The sequence below is a fragment of the Ischnura elegans genome, chromosome 9, assembly GCF_921293095.1.
Source record: "Ischnura elegans chromosome 9, ioIscEleg1.1, whole genome shotgun sequence".
NCBI classification, from domain to species: Eukaryota; Metazoa; Arthropoda; class Insecta; order Odonata; family Coenagrionidae; genus Ischnura; species Ischnura elegans.
The window spans coordinates 6,871,423-6,890,397 of record NC_060254.1 but is presented as its reverse complement, the minus strand read 5'-3'; positions in this window follow the sequence as shown (position 1 = coordinate 6,890,397).

Sequence of the window (18,975 nt, the reverse complement as noted above, 5' to 3'; positions counted from 1 at the left end):
TAGGTGTTGGTGGGCGTCTACTCATCCTCCATCACAATGCTTTATATACCATTGTCTGGCGAGGTATCAGAGAAAAGACCTCCTGAGAATATGCCTCCTGATATATCATACGACACTAAGAGCTGGCTTAGAAAATGCCCTCTTCAAAGAATAAATGACGCCTCAGAGGTGAATAAATGACGCCTCAGAGGTAAATATCTGATAGATTTGAATCTTTTACGTCCACGGCGAGAATAACTTATAAGGAGGTACCCCTGTAAGTTGCCCTACTTGACGTAGGGTGTTGGTGGACGACTACTCATCCTCCATCACAATGCTCTATATGCCTCTCAGCGAAAAGACGATAACCGGAGGGGTTGCATTACGACTGGCCATCTGTTCATGGGAGAGAAAATCAAGTCAGCTGTTCGACAGGCAGTCAACAATCACGAAATACGCTGGAAGAACGTAAACAAATTCTAATGATACCATTTACGAAGATACCTCCTGATATAACATACGACACTAATAGCCGGCTTCGAAAATGTCCTCTTTTGAGTAAAAATGAAGTCCGAAGGTCAAAAACATCGAGATTTGAGGCTTTTACCTCCACGGCGAGAATAACTTATAAGGAGGTATCCCTGTAGGTTGGAAGACCCTACTTGACGTTAGGTGTTGGTGGACGACTGCTCATCCTCCTTTACAATGCTCTGTATGGCTTTGTCTGGTAAGGTACTCACTAGGGGAGACCACGTACCTTTCTCCGCCTTTTTCAGTGCCGTATTTTTTATGGCATTCGGGATGGTGAACACATCTTTGAACTGATAGTGGTTTCATTGCATTTCAAAACAGTTCAAAACAAACAGTTCAAAGCCTCTGCCATCGCGGAGCACGCCTGGAGTGAATCCGGACATTCAATTTTATTTGACGACGCCAAAATAATTGCGAGAGAAGACAAGTACTTCCCGAGAATAATAAGAGAGGCCATTGAGATAGTCAAAAGACCAGCGAACTTTAACAGGGAGGATGGCTATCCTTTGCACAGCGCGTGGAAAAGGTATATTCGACGCAAATACGAGGACGTTCCCTGATTGGTCGAAAGAAATCCACCGAATTGGCGCCAAAAATTGGCTATATAAGAGAGGACTAAAAGCTTCACTTCATCCTTCACCTGAAGACGCTGGCAGGAGAGCCGGCGAAACTGTTGTGGTTCTTCGACAACGGACGCGGATGCAGCCCGAAAGAATGCTGAACTCACTTACATCAAAGGTCACCTCTTTCATTAAGTTCCCTATTAGCATTTTTGACCGACCTTAGAATTTGAAATATAGTAATTATCGATTTTTTTTTCTTTTCATCAAGTTCATATAAACCACTAAATCCGAAGAACCTGGGCTCATTTTTTTAACAACTAAGTTGAATTTAGCAATAGGGTGGTTTCCTGTTATTTTTTTATTGCCTAGGTCGAAAGATTATTACTCATGGAGTACGTATTTCACGCTTTTTGATTTTTAAATAACGATATCTATTTTTCGCGATTAAATGAAAAGTGAAAATTTTCAAGTGCGCGAAAACGGGACGGGTAAGTATGAATGCTGGGAAAACGCCGTGTGACGTCGTTCTGGTTCCCGCTACCGCAAGTGAGGTGACCTTGGGGCGAGGCTCTGAGCGCTGATACGACGCAGGATGCTAGCAGGTAGCAGAGTACCATGCTAGCTGGTAGCGCTTGGCTTAAATAAGGATTATTATTACCTTATCAAACGAGGAAAACTTTCCGACCTTAGCCAGTTTTAATAGGTGATTATTAAGACATGTTTCCCTGAGCTCTGTGCCTCATGCATGCATTGGTAACCTCAGACGATGTAAAACTCCTATCTACTCGTATAGAAACAAGGTCCCTGGGACGTCACGTGGAGTGGCATCGTATGGGCGCCAATCTGGCCTTTTTCAAATGAGGATAAAATTGACCGTTGCCCTTCGTCTAAACCGGTATTTCTAAAACCAAATAATTTTTATATTATGAATACACTAATGGTGGGTAACGAATCCCAATCAATGCCTTTCGTTTTCTTTGATGTAGGAAACTACCCTATTGTCGGACAAAATACTTAAAGAATTTTAGGAGAATGTTTCCCAAATTATTACGACTTTTTTGGAAAAATCAAGGGGAATTTTCTGTCCTCTATAAAAGTGCAAAAAACTTTATGACATGGGTGACTGCAACGCTGAGAAAATATCAGATAGACATTGAAGTATCACAGCAAAATACACCATTAAAAATAATACCAGTGGATGACAGAGGGAAGACAAAAAAGATACAATCAGTCGCTCTAGTAATACGACATGGAATCTGATTTTCTTTTCGCAAATGGCTCGAGAAGAAGGCGGATCTCAAAACGGAAAACTACGGGTCACTAAATCATTCAAATTATATCACGATTGGCGGTAAAATGTAATTGCTGAAGTGTCCAATCTTTGGAAAAGAATAAAAATTGAGCAAAATTATGGCTGGGACACACTAAATGGGAGCCATTAATTGAATAAAAATGGTAATATAAATATTGACTAAAAGTACTTCTCCAAAGTACTTTTTATTGGTGGTGAAACCGGTTTCACTACGCAGGGGCATCTTCAACTACAATCAATCTAAAATCGATGAAATCATACAAATCATTTTTAAGTATTTAAATATACATCTGCACAGTAGATGATATATTTAAGACGCCGTATGTAATACACCATGAATAATCGCTCGCAGGTGGAATTGCGAAAATGACGAAACAATGTAATGCATGATTAGATTAGATTAGATTAGTTTAGTTTATGTGGTGGGAGATCAGCTCCCAGGACACTTAGACCTGTAGGTCCATTGTGCTAACTACCGATAATGGATCACCCAAAGAGGCCAATGTCCTTGACGATGGACAAAAGGTCCCCAATGTGAAGATCTCTTACTTCCTCGGGCTCTATAAAAGGTGAGCCCAGATGTCTGTATCGAGTCCTCATGATTGCGGGGCACTCGCATATTAGATGGGTGGTTGTTTCCTCTCCCATCTCGCACCATCTGCACCTATCTGAGTCTGTTACCCCCAGCAGGTGCATATGTCTCATTACGTGATAGTGACCCGTAAGCAGGCCTACTACCGTCCGCACTTGACTTCTGTTCATAAGGAGAAGTCTTCTCTCGAGTCTAGGAGGGAGCTCTCCTATAAGAGTTTTTGCCTGACGTAGTCCCGGTGTTTCTCGCCAGATCTTTGAGTGTTGGGTAGATCCCCACACTTTGATTGCAGCCATCCCCATTGAGGGGGCAACTGGCACAATTGGTTCTGGGCCAAATGGGTTCTGTTCAGCGCCGGCCTTGGTCAGTTCATCTGCCTTCTCGTTTCCGGTGATATCTGAATGTCCCGGTACCCAGAAAAGTTCTATTTTGCAACGGCTGCCCAAAATATTGAGTGCATTGTAGCATTCAGCCAATAATTTAGACTTGCACCAAGGTGAGTTCAGGGCTTTTAGAGCAGCCTGACTATCGGTGCATATATGGATTGGATTAGTCTCTTGTAAAGACCTGTCTCCTCAATGGCGTGCACACAGGTTAGGATAGCAAAAATTTCTGCCTGAAACACTGTGGCATATCTTCCTAGGGGAACATGTATGCTCCTAGGGGGGGATTGGCTGTAAACACCTGCCCCTGCTTTCCCTTCTTTCATGGAACCATCCGTGAACCACACTTGGGCTCCACTATGAAGGATTTTCCCCTCTTCTTTTGGCCAGCTTTCCCTGTTTGGAAAGTGGGTTTTAAAAAGAGACGGTGAAGAATTGAACGTAGCCATCATGGAATCCAACCCCATCTCAAAAATGGTGCCAGACTCCCTCAGTTTTCCGTGTCCACAGTTGTCTGTGTCCAGAGAAACTTCCTCTGTCATACCACATACCTAGATTTCTTAATCCGTGTATAACGTGGCTTTTGCATGAACCTCCACTTCCACATAGAGTGGGGGTAGGTTCAGCAGAGTTTCGATCGCCAAGGTTGGAGTCGTCCTCATTGCTCCTGTGATGTCCATACAGACCATTCTTTGTAGGTGGTTAAGCTTGTTACTAACAGTAATTTGTTTGGTCTTCTTCCACCATACAATTGAGCAGTGGAGGAAACTGGGTTTCACCACTACATTATATAACCAGCTAATGGCTCTGGATTGAAGGCCCCATGATTTACCAAGGGCTCCTCTACATGTCCATAGTGAGGCACATGCTTTTTTGAGTTTGCTATCCATGTGCTCTCTCCAGTTGAGCTTGGAATCTAGAGTGACTCCAAGATATTTGACCGATGAGGACGGCGTTAGTCTCTTTCCCAAGAGGTAAGGGGAAGTAAATCCCTCTCTCTTCCTCTTCTTAGTGAAGAGAACAAGATTGGTCTTCTCTGGATTAACAGAGAGTCCTGTTTCGGAACACCACTGGGCTGTTCTGTCCAGGGCTTTCTGCAAAAGCTCACATACTGTGTCTAGGAATCTGCCTGAAACCAAGATCACTATATCATCATCATATCCTTGTGTGAATACCCCAGCGTTGTGGAGGTTTGACAGTAAACTGTCAACTACCATATTCCATAGTAATGGGGACAACACCCCACCCTGTGGACACCCTCTAGTCAAAGTCACCGTCAGCGAGCTCCCTCCAAGGCTGGCGGTAACAGTTCTCTGCTCAAGCATGTATCTAATCCAACTCACAATGTGTGTATGGATTCCATGCCTGTCTGCTGCCAGGCAGATTTGTTCAAAGGATGTATTGTTGAAGGCTCCTTCTATATCTAGAAAGGCTCCAAATCCATACAAACCATGTTTCAGTACGTTCTCTAACCTGCAGACTAGGTTGTGGAGTGCAGTTTCCACAGACCTGCCCTTCTGGTAGGCGTGCTCATGTGGATGCAGAGGATCATCCCTAAGGGGACCATCTCTGATATATCTATCAACTATCTTCTCCAGCGTTTTCAGCAGGAAAGACATTAAGCTAATGCCCCTAAATGAGCTGGCCAAAGTGTAGTCCGTCTTCCCTGATTTTGGGATAAAGACAACTTTGGTGGCTCTCCACTTCTTTGGGATATACCCATATGCAAGGCAGGAGCGGAATATCCTTACCATGAGGAGCAACACCAGCTCCTGTCCCTCTTGTAGAAGTGCCGGGAAAATTCCATCTTCGCCGGCCGATTTGTAAGGGCTAAAACTCATTATAGTCCATCTTGTTATATCATATTTAACGATGCTGGAGGCCAATCTCCAGTCCGTCCAAGCCGGACGGGTGGGAGGCTTCCTTTCTTGCATCTCCTCCGACTCTTTGGAGCCAGGAAAGTGAGTCTCCAACAGAAGTTTTAATGCTTCCTTGTCAGAAGATGTATATTCTCCCGAGGGAAGCAAAAGAGACCCTACTCCGGCTTCTGGGTCTTTTGCAATGAATTTATGAAATCTTGAGAGTTGTGGAACTGACTCCACATTCTCGCAAAAGCGCCTCCAAGGTTTCTTTTTAGTGCTTTAAATCGCTGATTTGTACCTACGTTGGGTGTCCTTAAAGGTTTCCCAATTTTGCGGTAACCTGGTTCTCTTTGATTTATTAAAGAGTTTTCTTGTCTCCTATCGGAGACTTTCTAACTCTGCTCCCCACCAGGGTGGATTACCACTCTCTTTCCTGGTTTTTAACGGGCAGCTGACTTCATAAGAGGTGATGATGCACTTCTGCAGATGTTCCGCAGCAGCATCAATCTCCTCCACTTTGTTAAATTTATTGGCAATACACTGTACACAAGCTGCCCCTTAAATAGTCTCGGTACATTACCCAGTTCGTGCTCCTGGGAATCCGGTATGTGGTTTGCTTTTCAGCGGCGAACATAAGAGTTAAGAGAATATGCCTGTGGTCTGACAATGAGACCTCGTTGGACACTCCATTTAACCACTGAGCTCACCAGTGTATTGGTGCAAAAAGTGATGTCTAGCACCTCCTCCCTCAAACTATTTGGGAATGTGGGTAAGGAGCCCCTGTTGAGCACCTGCAGGTTTGTTGACATGAGGTACTCCACTAGGGCTCTACCTCTACCGTTGGAGTCACTGCTCCCCCACACAAAATGATGTGAGTTATCATCACACCCCACTAGTAATGCTATACCATTAGATCTGCAATAACTTACCAACCTCTCCAACTCCGCAGTCGGTGGCAGCTCCGGAGAGTCATACGGTAGGTAGGAGGAACAGGTCACAATCCTCCTCATGCTGACACCAGTCCCCAGAGTCAGCAGGACTGCTGTCTGGTCCCTGGAGGTAAATTGAGGTAAAAGCATGGCTCTCAACCCATTAACAAAGACACATGTCCTTGGTCTATCAACATTGGTACAATGAAACATTTTACCAGATGTTGTACTCAGGCCTCTGATCATCCCTTGGAAAACCCATGCTTCTTGGATCAGAGCAACTTTGACCTTACCTTCATAAAGGATCCTTCGCAGGACCCCTGAGGCGGTCTTGGAGTGCTGGAGATTGGCCTGGAGCATAGGGATGCCTGCCATGGCTACGTCTTCACTCCCTCCTTGCTGGTTGAGGCAGCTTCTTCATCAGGGGGTTTCGGTTTATCCGTCCCCCCTGCAGTTCCCAAGAAAGCAACCTCGACTTTGCTGAGGCCGATATGCTTTTGGAAGTTGGGCCCAGATATAATGTCGGCAGATGGCTCATCGACACCCAAAATGAATCGGGTGCCCTTTGCCAACACCTGCCTGTCGTATGTTCTCCAAAGGCTGATGTTAAGCCCAGTATTGACACGTTTAAGTCTCTCTTGTAGAGGCTTGACCTCTGGCTTGCTGTGTCCCGGGACCCAGACCATATGTCTCCTCCTCTTTATGAGGGTGTCCGCCTCAACACATTCACAGATGGTCCCTTCTACAGGTCCCATCTGTTCCGTGGCGGTCACCAGCCACGACGCCGAATGGCCGTTGCAGCAGGCAACCTCCATGGCACCGTTGATAAGTCTGGTGCCCATGAAGATCGGGAGCTCCTGGCCCTCTGGGACAGCGTCCCAGAGTTTTTCCAGCCGCCTCTCAATCTCCGACATCCATTCCTCCGTCACCACCCCTGTCGGGTAGTTGTGAGGAAGGATGGACATCCTCTCTAGGTCCTTGGTGACCTCAGCATATGAGGGTTTAACCCTCTTGTTTTCTCTCACCTCGCCTGAAGGAGTGTCGCCAGGGGTTCGGCTCCGTTTTGCCGCGGCCTTCGGGGTCTCCGCACCAACCGCACCCCGCTCGGGGCCCCTGCTGGGTACATTGTCCCCAGCAGTACACCCTTTCGCAGGGGGTGCGCAGATCCCACGGCAGCCTTAGCAGCCCTTCGCCTCTCCCTCTTCCGCAACCTCTTATCCCTCTTAGCGGTGTTCTTGCTCTCGGTGAAGAGCCTCCTCATATCAGAGGCCACACTCCCTAAAGTGGAGTGACCAGGGTCGGACTCCACTGCCATGGGAGTATGGGGTGCCTCTTTAAGTGTCGACTCCGAGGAGTCTGATAATAAGCCCTCCTCCTCCCCAAAGGGGTTGGAAGTAGGGCCAGCTTTGGTGGGGATCCCCGAAGGGCCCCCCGTTGTCAGGGTGGTTGAGTTGCTCCCATCTCGATCCCCACAGGGGCTCATCAACAGGGCCTTCTCCTCCTGCCCAGATAAAGGCAGAGACCGCCTTGCGGCAGCCTCCGATGAATTTTTAGATTTTGATTTTGTATCCATATAAATCCCACGAGTAGCTAGGGAATCAAAGGTCCACCCATACAGAGCCCCGCTTGTATGAGTAAGGCTAAATAAAACCGCAGGTCGCCTGGTTTCCGGAGTCGCCCCTGCTAGAGACTTCTCACCCTCCGCCCCACCTACCGTGGTCACCTTGGCGCAGGGGCCCACCGTAGTGAAGGGAGCAGTTTATCGACCAGCCAGGTCTAGATCCGTCATGTTCTGCGAAAACCAGGGGCACCTCGCGGAGGATGTGGCTCTACACCACGCATGACGGTCTTGGCAGTCAGCAATTCCGATGGCCCGCTAGCCTCCCCTAGGATCACTTATCCTTCGCCCCCTTGTAATGCATGACTATTTGTCAAAAGGACTGTTAAAGGAGTACAATTTTATCATTATTTATACTTCCATGAAGTCACACTAATTATGGTACATTAAAAGGAAAAACTTCTCCATCTCACCGAGGCTGATGAAACATTCTGAAAATCTTTATAAAAAGGGTATTTATAATAACAATAAAGTCAATATTTATCTATCTTAGCTAATTTTACCATGAAAAAATATGGGCACATTTTCAAAACAGACGAAAAAAGGTGGAAATGATTTATTTGATTTCAATTATGAAATGTGTTTATGAATAAATACATTCAAACTCACATTACCCCCCATTCCAGACGGCACAGGAATTTTTCGTATCCGAATACGAGGGTTGACCATCAAGATACAAAAATCGCTCTTAGGAAGTTACTAAAAAGGTTTTGTTTCTTTATTTCCTTTAATGACGAAAAAAGATGCAAGAGGACTGGCAAATTCATATGCATCGATAAAATTGTATCTCATCGATAAAACTGTATTCGGTCTGGGACTACCCGATCCAGCCCGATCACATGCCTGCACAAGCTGGCACAAGCCTTTGATGATCGCGCTGTTTACGTTACGTCTCACCACATTTCAGGGGTTTTTGTGGTTAAGTTGGTGAAAAATAGAGTGTCTGGTAATGGTGAAGTTTCCCTTATTCTTTAATTTCATTCACTGGGCTTCAGAAAAGTGTTTGTGAGGTATTTTTGTTAAAAATGCCTTTCGTGTGTGTATTGTCGGGATGTAATGGAAACTCCGGGACATGGTTCAAGTTTTTAGCTTTCCAAAAGATCCTGAGTTGAAGAAGAAGTGCATTTGGGCGATAAGAAGAAAACATTTCACCCCTACGAAAATCTGTAAGGTATATACTCTTTCTCGCCGTAATTATTTGGATGTAATTTTAAGTTAAAAGTGACTTCGGGATGTTGATGCATTACTTCGGTACTGAAAATGGTGATTCAAAATATTGTAGCAGCAATTCATTTGAAAATTCTTGCATTTTAGTCGTCTTTGTTGTATTAATTCATTCGGTAAACGTGTGGTTAAAGTAGAAACTAGGAATAAGCAGCCAAGTTAATAGAATCGAATATTGTTTCTTAGCTTGCCCTATCGTGTGTTATACGTCGGCTTTCATCATTTCAAATAATCTTATGCTATAGTTCATAATAAAAAAATATTCAGGTATACAATTATTTACTATATTTACGAGCTTAGTAATTTGATTTCTCATGCAAAAATACCAAAAATTGGAAATGATGTGACCTAGTAAGTGGCATGGTATTTTATTATTTTTTAATTTTAGGTGTGTGAGCTTCACATCACAGTTTGTGATATCAGAAAATAATCTGTGGCCTTGAACGAGAAGACTGGGAGAAAATTCTTGTTGAATTGAAGGTGCCCTAATTGGAGTAAGGTACCATTGCTTCACTGTTACCTGTCGTCAAGAAGATAGACATTGTGGCAGAAGTTTTTAATCCTTGCAACGCTAAAAATTGATGTAGTGTCAGCCGTAAAACCAAAACGCAATATTTACCTATTTGATAAATGTAACTTCACTAAATTTGGCGAGATGTTTAATGACTCCTTCAAAAAATTCGTTGTTACATCAAAGGACCAAAGCACAGATGTAATATGGACACGTTTCTTAGAAATTCTGCGCCAACGAATCAACGAACATTTTCCGCAAAAACTGAAATGTGATAATAAGGAACCTCGCTGGTACAACAACGATGTCAGAAGAGAATTTAGGAAACAGAGAAAACTATACAATTTGTACAGAAAGTCCATTACGTCACGTAATAAATCGAAGGAACTTGAAGCTAGAGAAATTTACGCTGCACAACGCTCAATAACCAAGAAATCAATGCGAACTGCAATGCGAAAGTTTAAGAAAAAAGTTCTCGGTGAATTACTCGAAGAAAATCCGAAATCCTTTTGGTCGTACGCGAGAGAGCTTCAGGGAAAACATTCCACCGTAGATTCGTTATTTGATAAAGATGGTAAACTTGTCACCGAAATTATTGACAAAGCTAACACTTTAAATTCCCACTTCGAAAGTGTATACACTACTAACGATTCTCAATTCAATTTAGACATCCCACATTCTGACGAATCGATGGAAGAAATATCTATACAACGTGATGGGATAACTAAACTACAATCGATTAAGAATAGTAAATCTCCGGGTCCGAAGGGAATACCCGCGCGTGTCCTCAAGGATTTAGCTCCACAGATCGCACCTTACTTAGAGATCATATTCAAGAAGTCACTCTCCGAAGGGAAGTTACCGCCAGACTGGAAAATTGCAAGCGTTACACCCATATTCAAAAAGGGAAACATACATGACCCAGGGAACTACCGTCCGATTTCATTAACATCGATTATAGGCAAGATACTCGAGCATATCATCGTTAGCAATATCATGACTTTCTTGGACAGACGTAACTTCCTCCATGACTGTCAGCACGGATTCCGAAAAGGTATATATCATGCGAAACTCAGCTCGCGCTCTTTCTTCACGACGTTTTGAAATCTGGTGAATCAAAAAGACAAGTTGACGCACTATTTCTAGATTTTAAGAAAGCTTTCGACACTGTACCTCACAACAAACTTTTATACAAATTGCAGTCATGCGGATTAAACGAGACAGTTGTAAACTGGATACGCGACTTTCTCAGAGATCGTAAAGAAAAAGTAGTTCTTGACGGAATTAGCTCTGATGTTGTAAAAGTTACATCAGGTGTTCCACAAGGAAGCGTAATCGGCCCCCAGTTGTTCATAATATACATTAATGATCTCTGCCCCCGCATTAGTAGTAAAATACGTTTATTTGCTGACGACGCTGTCATCTACCGCGAAATTATTGATCACTCTGACTATGAAATTCTATCATCTGACTTAAACAGCGTACATTTGTGGAGCCAAGAGTGGGGAGTCGAACTTAATCTGAGCAAATGCATGGCGGTACATTTCTTGCGGAATTCGTCCAATTCTAACCATGTTTATGCAGTGGATGGTATTAACATAAAGGCAACAGACGAAGTGAAGTACCTGGGAGTTACGATAACCTCGAACCTCACGTGGGGAACACACATAAAGAATATTTGCGGCATAGCCCTGAAGAAATTAGGATTCGTCAAGCGTATTATGGGAAGATTTTCGGATGGCAGAGTAAAAGAAATGTGCTATTTCGCTCTCGTCCGACCGCACCTTGAATATGCATCGAGCGTATGGGATCCGGTGCAGAAAGACTTAATCCGCGAAATGAATAAAATACAAAGGAAGGCTGCGCGTTTCGTCAAAAACTGCTACGGGCGTACAGACAGTGTTACCCAGATGTTAAGTGAATTAGGCTGGGAGCCGTTGGAGACTCGGAATGATATCTTTAAGAGAGACACAGAGAACATATTATTAGAGCCACACTATATCTCCAGGTCCGATAGAAGCGATAAATTAATAGAGATGTTTTGCCGAACGGATAGATATGGGAATTCGTTTTTCCCCCGAACCATAAAGGACTTTAATAAACGCTAGTCCCAACCTCGTTAGAGCACTTCTTTTTTTATAGTTGTAAACGGCTGGTGTCCTAATACCCCCTGCCACACGCCTTTTAGGCGGCTTGCGGGGTGTTGTGTAGATGTAGATGTACATACTGCCATCAAGTCACTTTAAGTTCTTCCCACGTGTCTTATTCAAAGAACAACTCGATGAGCTGTTATTATTGGCTATTGGTTATCAACAACACGTGAATACCGAATCATTAAGCTTCCGCCCAAGTCTGTTTTCCACACGAGTTGAGTCTCAAAAGGTAAACACAAAGTCGGCCGGATGTTATTTGAATGCATTGCACGTGTGTGGTACACTACGTATAGTTGATGCACAGATCCTTCCACGACCACGATCCACGACAGACAAAGTTTTTGTTGGTCGTGAGTTTTTCATGTTAATTAGAATTCATGATATAGTATTATTTACATATTGAAAACTTACAATTCATAACGTTCTCGCTACGGTCGGTAGCTATCGATTGTGTTGCGTTCGATACATTTTTCGATCGTGCCAGTTACGATATATCTAATTTTCGACCTAATCGATTGAGATTAGCCTGAGGTCTGTGTTCCTGCGCGCTTCGTATCCTTTCGTACGCGCTTCGTCAACAGGCCGTGAATGGTTATTATCCATTGACGAAAAGCGACGGAGCGGCACAGTATCCCCGTAGTCAATGGATACTGTCTACATACGAATTAGATACGGAGGGTTCTGTGCCGTCTGGAATAAAGTATTCATTTCTACCCTCAAGCAAATGTTTTCAGCCCTATCGTAAGAATTTCCTGTACACATGCATCTCTTCACTTCATGCTTATATGACTTCCTTGAAACATTTAAAATCTTACCAATCTTAAACTATTACGTATCCGCAGCGAGTGGTGTTGTCATGGATGGATTTCGGGAGTAACTGCGTCGTATTCGAGATTTCACGTCAATGGAAAATGCCAGAATTTTTAATGCAATTTAGTGTACAAAAAGTCTTCAGCTGTAATGGATTACAAAGACCAGAAAATATTTTATGCATTAAATAATGCAGGCATGAATGAACTATTGAAAACATAGCCAGCCAAAGACGAAAGAGGCAATGAGTCGCTGTAATAATACGTCTGGGAATATTTTGATCGGCCACGGAAGCGACATTCATGACGTCCCAGTGGCGGATACATATATATTACCGAGGGTGCAGGGGGTGCAGCATCTTGCGGGGCCGCCCGCATTGCCTAACATGGAAGAACCACCATTGTAACACCATTATATCATAAAATGGCATTGTCTTGTATGTGTGTATAATCAGTTTGAATAAAACTTTGCATGTGACTTGATTATTTTTAATTACGACAAAAGTACTTACAAAAGTCGTCTCTCGCATCGCTGACGGTTACATTGATCCGAGTGTCACGAAGAAATGATCTGAAACTAAGCCTGTTCACCCAAATTCATTTTCTTGATAATATGATCTACCACATTCATAACTATTCAGTGATATTAATCGCTATCACGTACAATAGGTAATGATATCAATGGGAAAGAATGAATCGCCCTATACTCATCTCCTCTCCACAGACATTTTTGAAAACCGATTAAAATGTGCTCAAAGTGGCAGCAGCTTCATCGGAACAGAGTGGTGCCTCATCTAAGCAGTTCATTTGTACCATAGATTATAAATCACGTTCAAAATGGACGCGGGTAATCAGTTTTGTATATTTTTCTTGAGTTACAGCATTAACTGCGATAATTTATCATTTTAGAGCCTACTAGGTGATTCATCCAAGCAGTCAGCCTCCTGAAAATGGAAACATGAGAAGGGGTCGGAGGAAATATTTCTACTTCCTGTTGCTCTCATGTAACCTGATAACTAAGGGAACTTTCTCACGTCCCCATTCCAACAGATGTATCCTTCTCCTCCAGCTCCAACACCCCCTTCCACCTCCAATAGAGGCAACGCAAACTGTAGGTATCTCCTCCACGGCGTTACAAAAACCGTTGAAAACGTAATTTCAAATCCTGTCGCTCTCGCTGAAGCGGCAGGGGGTGGCTGTGCTCCCTCGTGGCGGCCGATTGCATGGTCAATCAGCAACGACAATATATTTCATCCCTGCTGCGTGCATTTCCGCTAACCCCTCAACTTCGCTTACCCATTCGCATTATTGTCCTTGGCGGATGATCATGGAAGACCCGATGCTGCTACTACATCAATTTGTTGGGTGATCATGTTTATGTTGCGGCCTTCGACATTTGCGAATTATACGATATTTAATTAAAGCATTTTCCAATTCATTACATTTTTCGTTTGAACAATTGATATCGATTTTCTTATAGCAAATTTGATTTCTCGCGTGATCGATCTCGTGTTTTAGCAGGGTGAATGTGAAAGTATTTCAATTACTCAAATAAAACGTGTTCGAACACCAAAAAAATTAGACGGCGAAGCCAGACCCGGAAATTTAGGGGGCGTAAATCCTTTGAGGACCCGCGCGAAGCGACTCGAGTTGAAGCTACAACCTTCTCTCTAGTGATGGACTTAGTCGGTCATTCTCGTGATCCCAATCACGGTGACCATTCATTTGAGTGACTCTGTCATGAACGGGAGGTCATGATTGAATGGGTCATGATTGTGGAAAGTGGACGGCAATCACGACCGAGTGGGCAATCACGACCGAGGGGGCAATCACTACTCTGTTGTCAATCATGACCCGCTGATCGCTCTCTACTTAAGGGCAATATCTATGTAGATTGTTAAACGAGAGATGAGTTGTTATTATTATCATTAATCTATAAAGTTTTTTCATTTGTTAAAACCAGAAACTAGTTAATTTTTATCTTAATTACTTCCAAAACATTTGCAAATACAGAATGTGCCTTAAATGTTGTTTATTACACTCCTTTTATTGTTTTTCAAGATACAGAATCAATGATAATTTCCAATCATTCGTGGGGCATGGGGTTAGTGATCAATATTTTATTATGGAAAGGCAATATAAATAATGGAACTGATTGAAAGGCATGAGAGATAAATGGGCTCTTTCAAGATTTTCGGCATATTCCTGAGATATGAAGGCCATAGGTACCCTGAAATGTCGATTATAGAAAACTTTACAATTATTACGAACATTGCCCTTAAAAGTGATTGCAATACCATGCCATTCATCACCACGAGTGAAAGAGCAGTCAAAAACGGTCAATTCAGGTCGCGAGTGACGATCATCAACCGCGACATCTTCGAAGAATGATAGCGATTGGACTGTGTTTGAGAACGACCTATGCAATGAACAATCACGAATGACCTAAAGGCTAGCGATTGACGGAGAACGACCACGATCACGAATGACCTGCGTCTAGAACAATCATGAATGACCGACGATCGCGACTGATGGAGAACGTCCACGGTCACGAACGAACGACGTGAGGAAATGACCCTCTCGGTCATCTAAATGATTCCGTTCACCGATCAATCTCGGAGATGACCCTGGTCACATGATTCGATCGTTCATGACCGACCCATCACTACTTCTCTCTGCTTTAATCCATACGAAACTGCGCCTCGGCTCCATTTCTCCCCCGTGATCACATTTGACCCTGAAGGCTGTAGGCCCTACAGTGTAGGGTGGACCCTGTAACAAAAAAATGTTGTGATGTTCACTAATATATTTTTTTAAATTACCCTATGTTTGGTAGTTTGTCAACGGTATGGTGTTTTTTATATATTCACGGTCCTTGGTGCTATTTTAAATATATTATTGAACCTTAAAATGTTTATCCTTAAAAATTTAGGCCTGAAGATATCAGTTAGATTTTTTTATTTTCTCCATTTAAAAGGTAAGTATACACCAATGCAGACAGCAGAGGAGAGCAGAGGAATCTTAACACCTTAAATTCAGCTAGTAGGAAAGTAAATTGCGTTGAAATAGCAGTAATTCAAAACATAATTCACCCTCCACAAACACAAAAAGTAGTTACTTCATTGATTCACTGCTGTGAAAATACTTTCAAATTTAATCTTCAACTGCTATTTAATGCAAATAAAAAAACGACAACAGAATTTTTTACCAAAATTAACACCCATGTACTCAATTTTTAAATGATAGGATCAAGGATAGTGTAATAATTCCATGCAGCAGAGGCAACATTACCATTTAGAAGAATACTTCATAATACGACTCTCAGAGGATGCCATATTTAGAGGATATTTTGGGTCCAATGGAAAAAATTCTGTGAGATTTGAGGCTTGTACCTCCATAACAAGAATAACGTGTAAGGAGGTCAGTGGCGGATACAGAAAAAACTCAAGGGGGGCGCAACATATCTTGAGTTGTCTTTACTTTTATCGTAGATAATAAAAGATGATCAAGTCGCAGGCAAAGTATATGAAAATTTTATTTAAAGTGATTATAAACATGTAAAAGACAATGCCATCTTATGATATAAAAATGTTACAATTGTGGTTTTGCAATGTTCGGCAATACAAGCGGACCCGCAAGGGGGGGGCGCGCGCCCCCTGCGCCCCCCATCTGTATCCGCCACTGAAGGAGGTATCCCTGTATATTGCCCCGCTTGATTTCAGCTTGTTGTTGCTTGCGTTCGACCACTCATCCTACTCTAAAATGCTGTGATAATCTTTGGCTGGTGTAGTATCCAGCAGAGGGAGGCAAGGCATGAGGGATACATTACGAGAAGCCAGCCGTTAAAGTCGTCAGTCGACAGACAAAAGCTGCATAGGTCGACGCAATAACGTAAACAAATTCTAATGACAACATTTACGACCATACCACCTGATATATCATACGAAACTAATAGCTGGACTCGATAATGTCCATCTTGGAGTAAGATCTGCCATATCAAAAGCAAGTAACGGCGAAATTCGAGGCTTTTCCCTCCACGACGAGAATAACTTATAAGGTATCCCTGTAAGTTGCCCTAATGGACTTGACCTGTTAGTGGACGACTACTCACCCTACTTCACAATCTCGCAGTTCTACTTGACTTGAGCTACTACTCGCCCTTCTTCTTAATCCTCTATATGCCACTGTCATGCGAGGTACTCTGCGAAAAGAGGATAAAAGCGGAGGGGTTGCATTACGACTAGCCATCTGTCCATGGGAGAGACGATAAGTCAGCCGTTCAAAGGGCAGTCAACAATCACGAAAGAGGCAGGAAGAACGTAAACAAATTCTAATGACACCATTCACGAATATGCCTCCTGATATATCATACGACACTAAGAGCTGGCTTAGAAAATGCCCTCTTCAAAGAATAAATGACGCCTCAGAGGTGAATAAATGACGCCTCAGAGGTAAATCTGATAGATTTGAATCTTTTACGTCCACGGCGAGAATAACTTATAAGGAGGTACCCCTGTAAGTTGCCCTACTTGACGTAGGGTGTTGGTGGACGACTACTCATCCTCCATCACAATGCTCTATATGCCTCTCAGCGAAAAGACGATAACCGGAGGGGTTCTATTACGACTAGCCAGACGTTCACGGGAGAGACGATAAGTCAGCCGTTCAAAGGTCATCAACAATCACGAAAGATGAAGGAAGAACGTAAACAAATTCTAATGATGTCATTTACGAAGATACCTCCTGATATATCATACGACACTAATAGCCGGCTTCGAAAATGTCCTCTTCAGAGCAAAAATGACGCCCCAGAGGCAAAAATCTGATAGATTTGAGGCTTTTACCTCCACGGCGAGAATAACTTATGAGGAGGTATCCCTGTAGGTTGCCCTACTTGACGTTAGGTGTTGGTGGACGACTGCTCATCCTCCTTTAGAATGCTCTGTATGGCTTTGTCTGGTAAGGTACTCACTAGGGGAGACCACGTACCTTTCTCCGCCTTTTTCAGTGCCGTATTTTTTATGGCATTCGGGATGGTGAACACATCTCTGAACTGATAGTGGTTCCATTGAATCGGCCTTAGTTTGGCTGTAATTAATCAATTTCGAGCTGTATTTTTAACAAGCGTTGTATCTTCCCAAATGAAGACTGCTCCATACAGATGGGTTTGTTGGTCTAGAGGTGAGCGTCTTCAGCTTTCACCCGGGAGGCAAGGGTTCGAGGGTTCGTCACGGTAATACATTTTGTAGTCTTCATGTTGATAATGCGGCGACACGTATTTCACTAATTTTAATTGCAGCAAACATGGGCGTGAGAAATTTTTTATCATCATAACGGCGATTAGGTATTTTAACTGAGCCATTTATACGCGGTGATATGAAGGTTATACTTGTGTTTGTTAATTGAACTAATGTTTTGGGAATGGCTCTTTTTGTATGTAGGTTCTCGAAGTAAACATTGCAGTAATGTGAATTATAAGCGTTAGAGAAATATGGCAATTTATATCTGTTTTGTGTTCTTATTTAATACATCTGCACTCACACTGCTGCTCCCGCGGGCCTTATTGGCATGTTGCAGAAAAGTTTCTCGGGTTTTCCACCGGTTGATGTCGTCCATGTCCCCCTCGTCTCATTGGGAGACATGGACGACATCAACCGGTGGAAAACCCGAGAAACTTTTCTGCAACTGATACGCCGGGAAAACCTAAGCTTATTGGCACGTGCTTTCGCAAGAAAAGATTTTCATTTTTAATTTGGCAGTTTATCATAATAAGTAATACAAAAAATTAACATTTTAGCGCACACTTACCCTTACTAGTCGTCATATCTCTGCGCCCGTAATGACATTGCTGGAATACCTAATCGCCGTTATAATGATAAAAATAATGTCTCACGCCTATGTTTGCTAAAATTAAAATTAGTGAAATACTTGTCGCTGCATGATCAAAATGGAGACTACAAAATATACTTGCGTGGCGAAGACTCGAACCCTGGCTGCCGCGGTACCATCTGAAGACGCTCACGTATACACCAAACAACCCAACTATTGGGAGCCGCCTTATTTTGGGAAGATAAAACGCTTGTTCGAATACCGGTCGAAAATTAATTAATTACTGCCAAACTAAGGCCCATTCAATGGAACCACTATCTTTTCCGAGATGTGTTCGCCATTCCGAATGCCATGAAAAATATGGCACTGAAAAAGGCGGAGCAAGGTATGTGGTCCCCTTTGTCAGCGAAATGTAATTGGCAATTCCAGTGAATTCCAACGAAAAAGGACTTGATGAAGCAGTTTACCTGACTGAAATATTTTCCACATTATTGATGCATTGATATTTCGATAAAAACGAATAATGATATTTGCTGAAAGCAAAACGAGAATTTTCACTATTAAAAATTTTATAACGACAGCAGTGTGTAACTAAGTTAATATGTGTTAAAGTGGATTTAAAAAATTGTTACTGTCAAACCATGTAACTGAAAAAAAATTATTGCAGAGAGGCTCGAAGT